General features: G+C 41.6%; 1 non-coding gene across 1 annotated transcript; it reads left to right on the top strand.

Moving 5' to 3' along the window:
• The first annotated feature begins 1,619 nt into the window (after positions 1 to 1,619).
• LOC112524005 lies at positions 1,620 to 1,726 on the top strand. Its single transcript, XR_003070332.1, has one exon. It is a non-coding gene; the product is annotated as a small nucleolar RNA R71 (small nucleolar RNA).
• Positions 1,727 to 8,238: the final 6,512 nt, after the last annotated feature.

Below are 8,238 nucleotides of genomic sequence, written 5' to 3'. Positions count from 1 at the left end.
AAACTTCACAGAAGACGAAAACCGCAGACCCTCTGTGAGCCATCTCAGAGGCTCTGCTGTAAATGACTTGAGTGTTCTTTTGTCAGAGGACTATTTTCCAGAACCTCTATGAGATGCATCAGAGGTTCTGCCACTTTTCACTTGCTCGATCATACGGCTTCTGTCGCTAGTCCTCTGTTGTCTTCTGTGGAGTTAACCTTCTGTCAAGTCTTACAATATACTTTTTCTATACTTTTACAAGATAGGAATAATGGAGCTAACAAAATGTCTTTAAGGAACTTGGCATAACTGGGCATTTGCTCAATTGCTTCAATAAGAGGTATGTTGATGTGCAATGCTTTAAACACTTCCAAAAACTTCTTGAATTGCAGTTCTTCCTTTTGATTCCTTAACCTTTGGGGAAAAGGCACATAAAGAGGAAATGGCTTTATGATAGCTTTGTTTGGTTGTGTTGAGCAAGATGGGTCCAGAGTGCCTAGAGTCTTGGTCTTACTTTCTTGAGGTTCAGATCGGATTACAACCTAGGTTTTTGGACCTGTTATAACCTTATCCTCAATTGGCTTCTTCCTAGCAGCTTCTTCTGAAAAAAACAAAGGATAGTCTGACTTAGGAGGAACAAAAGTGGTGGTCTCAGGTGGTTCATTATCCAGAGGTTTAGGTGGACTTTCAGTAACAGGGACCATAGGTATAGTCTCAAGTTTAGACATAATCTGTTCACTTTCTTTTGGTGTGGTCTCTGTCAATTCCTTACCACTCCTAAGAGTCACTACCTTTACATGTTCTTTTCCTAGATCTCTCGGGACTTTCGTGTTACTAGGCAAAGTATTAAGGGCTCTATTGTTCTGACTAAGAGCAAGTTGACTGACTTGCATTTCCAAGTTTCTGATGGCAGCACTTTGTTGATTGAACAAAGATTGATTTTGAGTCATCATTTGCTATTGTGCTTGGGACTGAGCCACCAGTCCTTTTATCATAGCTTCCAAAGAAGATGATGATTTGGACTGTGGAGGTGGTTTGGTCTGAAAAGGTGGTTGGTTACTTTGAAAATTCGGGTGATGGTGATTTTGAGGGTTAGAACTGCTTGCATGTTGTTGTTGTTGAAATTAAGGTTTCCTTATTGCTTATAGAGTGGAGGATTCAAACTTGGACTATTCTATGAAAAATTTGGGTGCTGTCTCCAACTGGCATTGTATGTGTTAGTGTAGGGATTTGATCTGTCATGAACATAATTCACAGATTCAGTATTATGTGGACACAATTCATAAGAGTGTTCCCCTCCACAAGAGACACACTACACTGAGAGGACAGCTAGAATAGGTTATGTGACAGCCGACTGCACTACTTGGCCAGAAGTTAGATTTTTCAGCATATTGGCCATAGAAGAGAGTTGTGCTGTTAATGCAGTATATGCATCTACATCATGTATTCCTGTTGTCTTCTTTTGCGGTTGGGCACGTGGATCAGCCTAATGTCCATTATTAGCAGAAATTTTTTCTAGGATCTCATATCCTTTATTGTAGGTCATGGTTGTAAAGGCTCCTCCTGCAGTCGCATCAAGCATTTGTTTTGCCATGGGATTTAACCAATTATAAAATGTCTCAAGTTGAATACAATACTGGATGCCATGGTGTGGGCACCTCCTTAACAGCTCTTTGAACCTTTCCCAAGCGTCAGGAACAGCTTCATCGTTCAGTTGTTTAAAAAAGCAAATTTCGTTTCTGGACTTAGCGTTCCTGGTTGGTGGGAAATACTTTCACAAAAAAAATTCCGCCATGTTACTCCATGAAGGCACAGACCCCAGAGGTAATGAATTAAACCATTCCTTTGCCCGATCCCTCAGAGAAAGAGGAAATAAAGTGAGTCTTAGAGCGTCATTAGACACTCCCGGGATCAGGAAAGCATCCGTGATTTCCATAAAGGATTTCAAATGTGAGTGTGGGTCCTCCGAAGGTAATCTGGCAAATTGTCCGTTTGTTTGCAACATGTGAAACATAATCAGTTTTAGCTCGAAATGGAGAGCGGTCATATGTGGCCTAACAATCCTAGAATTTAGTTGCTCAAAATCAGGGATGACATAGTCCATGATCCTTCCATATTTGGAATTTGCCAAATTAATGATGTTCGGAGTTTGCAATCTTGGTTGTTCATTATTTCCGACTTTGTGTCTTCATTATGATTATCATGATGTGGGTGTCCTTGCGGAAAATTAGGAAATGGTGGTATTGTCTCAAAGGCAGGTGGTTGATTTTATAAATGCGGAATCTCTGGGATGATTGGGGGAGGTAACTCCATGTTAGGAGGGAGTAGAGAAAAAATTGCTCTTTGAGTCTTCCTTCATTGGTGAAACGTTCTCTCAATATCGGGATCCAATTCAAAAATTTCTCCACGATGTCTTCGTGACATACACTACTCTCAAAACGGATTTAGAACGGAACGAGGAAAATAAAATCTTTTACTTCACTAAAAAGAAAACTTTTAACTAAGTAATCCCCGGCAGCGGCGTCAAAAACTTGATCGAAATCGTCGCCCCTTTCCTTATTTTTTCGATAATAGAGTTGGCTCCGCACGCAAAAGGAATGTGGTTCTGGTTGGTCGCCTGATTTTAATCCTAGATATGAATCCTCTCTCTCTGCTGTTTGGATTCGGCTTCCCTACCAGTAACTTCGTACTGAAAATTGGAGAAAAAAGAGTTTCAGAGGCATTCGTCCGAGCCCGGGTCAACCCACCCTCAACTGAGAATCATGAGAAGCAGTACTGGTTGAAAGATTGGCTGCCCAAACTGATCGCCAAGAGAGCGCCACCCATCCCCCTCACCACGCTGGGGGTCATAGAAAGATACAAACCGCCTACTCTTTAAAGCCCTACCATTTCTCGGATTATCTAGGGCTCAAGCTCCCCGCCCCAGCCAATCTCCCGTAGTTGATTCCTGGGTCTGGAACCTGGGTGGTTGCTCCGAGAAATCCTAATGCTCTAATCTATTCAGAAATAAGGAGATCCTTCTATATCGAAATGTGGATATGCTAACACACCATAAACTACAATCAGGACTAGAAGCAAGTATACAAATAGTCCCAATATTGTCTTTCAAGAAATAAAAGTGGTACAAGTACCGAATATCGTCCACAGTGATCGTAGTAAAAGTTTAAAAGAAAGTAAAGTTAAGGAAATGATTTCAGAAGGAGAATTTGAAGACTTTGATTTGAACTGAGTTAACACAACTAAAAACAGGAGATAACAAATAATAAAAGCAAGCTAGGGTGTATGACTTTTCGGGTAAGATGTAAATACTATTTCTAGTAGACCAATGCTGTCAAAATGCTACAGCATGAAACCATGCTTACAAATTGCTACAACATTCAATCAGTAACAATTATTTTTACCAATTACTTTGAAGGTATTCCTCTGGGACTTCACCAATACACTGATATTATATCTTTCAACCCATATCTCTATGAGGTATCCAGACCAGTGAAAGTGACAAATGGTGTCTTCAAAATATATGGATAAACAAATCTCTTTGTTAAAGATCACTCTCTCGAGTGGATTCCCATATCATTCAAGTTGACGTGTTCTGAATGGCTCTTCTCTGAGTCCATTCCACTTTAACACTTCAGAGTGATCAACCCGTCGAGAATTAATAATTTAGAAAATACAGACAACAAATCTCTTTGTTAGCAACTCTCTCAAGTCTACTCCCATATCATCCAAATTGACGTGCCATCAATGGCTCAGCTTAGAATCCATGGCACTTTAACACTTTCAAAGTGATCACCTCGTCAAGAAATGTCATTGGTTTTATAAAACTTGAAATGAAAAAGTCAAACATCGTTGTTACATGAAAGGGTCGACTATATTTGATTTACAAACTCACCCTTTTCGTCACACACCCGAGCTAATAAAATCAGCTACTCATGACGAAAAGTAAATTACAAGAAATGTAAAGCACGATAACTAAAGACATAAAACAAAAGAGATATTAGAGATTATGAGGTGTGAAGTGTGGAGTAAGGTGTGAAGTTGTGTGGAATACTAAACCCATCATCCCTTTTTATACTAGAGATTAGATGGGAGCAAAATGGACATTGTACACCAACTTAGTTCAAAAGAAACTAGAAAGTACATTAAAGTAAACTAATATTTAAAAAGCAACTAAATTAGTCTTAACAAGCTCCAGCTAATCGGATCATAACACAACTGTTCCAACTTTAGATGCCTTTCAAAAGTCTTCCCATGGTCTTGTTGGTCAACTCCAAGTCTCATCCATCTCTTTCTCCACCATCAGGTCATGCTGCCACATTCCCGCAGCATCAACCAGCTTCAGTCTGTCCAAAATAAGCTCAATTTAGACCAAAATCCAATAAAAACAGGTTCATCATTCACTTCAGCATAAAAATAGAGAAAAGAGGTAAAATGACTCAAAGTTGGGATATAAATGGAAAATAACCTATCTAAAAGAGAATAAAATGGTGCTTTAAGCACTAAATACTTACTGTGTATCAGTGAGTACGCCTCTCTCCCATCTGGGGATGAAATGGTGCTTTCTTGAAACGGTTGCGGTACAACCAGGACATTCAGTACCCATCGCAATATCGAAGACAGTTCCTGCCACCAATGTGGAACACTATGTTCACATTGGTCAACCGTTCGCTGACAGGAAAGGTCGGTAGTCTCGATATATGCTCAACCAACATACTGCAGATCATGTATGTGATCTTCTTTGACCTATCTCTGGATTACTCTTTGATCCTATACACTAAGTTCAAGGCTGTAGTCGCCAAGAAAAGCTCGGAGGTTGCGAAGGGGAAGGACTTGCCAGCTCTACTTTTTCCGCGTTTTCTGGGTCTTCTCCTAAGACCTAGCATCGACGAGCACAACCTTGATGTTGTGATTCTACCCGTGCACAAGGTAAATGTACTCTCAATGTATAAACCTACCGTGCACAAGGACGGTTATGCTACAGAGAGGCCAATCCCAATGAAGCTCATGGTGTACATGAAGACGAAGGAGGTCAGGAAGGGATACAGACATGTACATGAGGCACTAGAACCAGTGACTTGAACTCTGGTACACATAGGGTTAAACCAAGAGGTAGTAAGGAAGGAGAGGGAGAGGGAGAAAAAGAGGGAGAGGGTGGAGGCAAAGAAACAGAAAGAGAGGGAAGAAAGAGAGAAGGTGAGGGAGGTAGAGGAGGAGAGAGCAGAAAAAGAAAGACAAGAGGAAAGACCAAGAAAGGAGGAAGATGAGAGAATTAGAAAAGAAGAAGCTATGCGAGAATGGGGACTTTTCGCAAGTTCTGAAGAAGAGCAAGAGCGTCAAGATGTTGCTGGGTCTAATGCAGCAAATGACGGGGAAGACGCTCTTGATGATGATGCTGCTGGGTCTAATGCAGCAAATGACGAGGAAGACGCCTTTGATGATGATGTTGGCGTAGCTGTTGAATTCGAAGAGAATGAAGAGGATGATGAGGGAGAAGGAGGAGTCGTTGCTTTGGCTTAGGAAGAGCCAAAGTAGCCTAGGACTTTGAATAGGCACATATATTTTCCTTGCCCATCTCCCAGTGCAAGCACATCATATGACTCTGTTGGTCAAGAAACAAAAGTCAATGAACAAGAGGTGCACACCTTGAACCCAAACCAGCCAACCCAACCAGAGGTCGCATCTGCCTCTGGCCAAGATAGCCAAAGAGAAACCACATTCCAGGGATCACCCTCTCAAAAGGGTGAAACCTTTGAAAAGATAAGTGGCATGTCTCCCCATGCCACGCCACTTTCCCATACAGAGGAATTCGTTTCCTCTGCACTAGTCATTCCCAAACCTTGTTCAGAGCAAGGCTTAGGTGCACAAGGCGTGGAGACTTTCGACCAGTCTCTTAGTCCACTCATAGCGGATCCCTCGACAAGCTCTAAACCTGCTGAGGAAACTCTTCATGATAGAATAGTTGTATTGTCTTGATGGCAAGAAATGTAGAGACCCTGCAAAGGGTCCTTGCACTAATTCAGAGGGATGAAGCTTCTAATTCATATCAAGATGCTTAAGCACTCATTCCTTTGAGTGTGTCGGTCGATTACATCACCCAGACATAAATGAAAGCTCTGGGTGATCGTCTTCTACAGAAGGTAGCTCACTTCACCTCTGACTTCAACAGCATAGTGTAATAGGTGGCCACCAACATGCACCGTTCGTTCGCAACTGTCCAATACAACACATACATGGAGATCCAGAACGCCATAACTGCAGCATCAGAGATTGTTGAACTTTTTGATGCAAAAGTCAAGGCCATGACTCCAACTTATGTGCAAAGGCCAAAGAGGAAATCTGAGCTACCCAATGCATATGTCGAAGCCTCAAAGAAGAGGAGGCTTAACGACAATGAGGACCCAAACCAGTCTGGCCCTCAAAGTCGTTAAGAGGGGGAGAAACAGCCAGCGACAACCAAAGGCAAATTTTCAACAGCTGCCCCTCTGTCTCTGCTCCTCGACAGTCAGTGCAAGCGCCATCAAGTCAAAAATCCAAGGCTATGCAGGAACACACAAAAGAAAGAAGAAAAGAAAAGATGCCTCTGCATCAGCAGCAGAAGAGCCAGCAGGGCATAAGGAGGGTGAAGAGGATGTAATCAAGCTCCTCTTCGTGTAAACCTCTTCATCCTCATCAGAGACTTTGTCATCCTCTGCAGAGTATGCAATGTAAACTACTCCATCTGCAAAGATGAATGAAGAAGAAGTGGTGGTTGTCAACATTATTGAGCCAGAGCTAGATGAAAGATTCCAAGAAACAGAAGCGGTTCATATATCAATGGCGATATCACTTGAATAAGTAATTGTTGCTGCATCACCACCACACCGGAACACACACAGAGCCAAGGTCTTGGTCCAAGAGACCAGAGTCGTCACACCTGCTCTAAGGCAGGATGTCCCAGTCAGAGCTCGAAAGCCAAAGGCAGGAAACAACAGCAGGCCTCAAAGTTCCAAACGACTCGCTGATCGAGTACAAGAGATTAGGGATCATATGGACGTGAAGATGAGGCCCACACCCCAAGATATGTCGATCAAAGATACTGCAGACAGTGAAGATGTCTACCAATATCTCTACAGTCCACGGAATGAGATGCCTGTCGTAAAGATAAATCTTCATCCAACAGCTAAAGAGCATATTAGACAAAGGTTCTTACAGCGCTTCACTCAACCTGTCTCAACAGTTCACTCGATTGATGGCAACAGAAAAGTCTTGGATATCAGACGACGAACCTTTGCGCACAACCAGATCATTTTTCATAAGTATACGGTTGAGAGGAATAATGGACAAATTCACTCCTTTACAGATTGTGATCTTATATCTGAATTCATGGGACCTTCTATCCCTGTACTTCTATTCAGACAATAAGAGGGATAAGGGGATGAAGTATGCTTTAGCTAACTCAGCGATTAGGTAGACGATGACGGACCTCCTGGACTTCAGGTATTCGACTTCAGGTATTTGACTTTCAACTGGCTCTGGATATGGGGATAAATCAACTAAATGTCACTAAGCTGAATGAAGATATAAAAGGCATTAAACACATTCCCTCGTGGACGGTGCTGGTGGAACTAGTGGTCGGGGTGATCTTCCGAAACGAGCAAGGAAGAAGGATTTTCTATCGTGAAGATCAGCACTTGAAATATTCAAACATGCAGAGCCTCTGAGTCTCCCACCTCCATGGAAGGTGCGCATAGTTCAGACATTCTCGCAAACGTCTAACAGAATCAAGGCGGCTTGACTTAGTCCGCTCCACTATTCAAGGATCGTAAACAATAAGGATATGGAATAAGCTCTCAGAGATTCAAGCCAAGATTCTATTAGATTTCGTTTGACTTAGGCGTATATAAGGAGGCATCCTCCTCAAGTTACAAGTTACCTGATTGTGCCGACTTAGACTATAGCCAAACCTTGTGAGAATACTAATTATATTGAGAGTTTCCTTGTGTTTTTTTCTCATCTAATAAAAGCATCCGAAGTATTCAAGTTCATATTGTTTTCTTATCTTTTACTAAATACTTCGATTGACCTTTTAGTTACACTGTTTTTACTTCATTTATATTCATTCAACTGTGTTTTCTGATATTAAGAGAATCTGGGTTCCAACAAAAACTTTGGGGGGATATTGTTAGACTAAAATAGTCCTAAGTATTTGAAAGTCTTACAAAGTCTTTTACTTTGGGTTGTATTGTTTTATTCTCGTATTTGGGTTTAAGGGCATTGGCT

This window comes from Cynara cardunculus (genome assembly GCF_001531365.2).
Source record: "Cynara cardunculus var. scolymus isolate 2C chromosome LG 12, CcrdV1, whole genome shotgun sequence".
Classification (NCBI taxonomy): domain Eukaryota; kingdom Viridiplantae; phylum Streptophyta; class Magnoliopsida; order Asterales; family Asteraceae; genus Cynara; species Cynara cardunculus.
The sequence above is the reverse complement of the archived record's forward strand: the minus strand, read 5'-3'. Positions and strand labels throughout refer to the sequence as shown.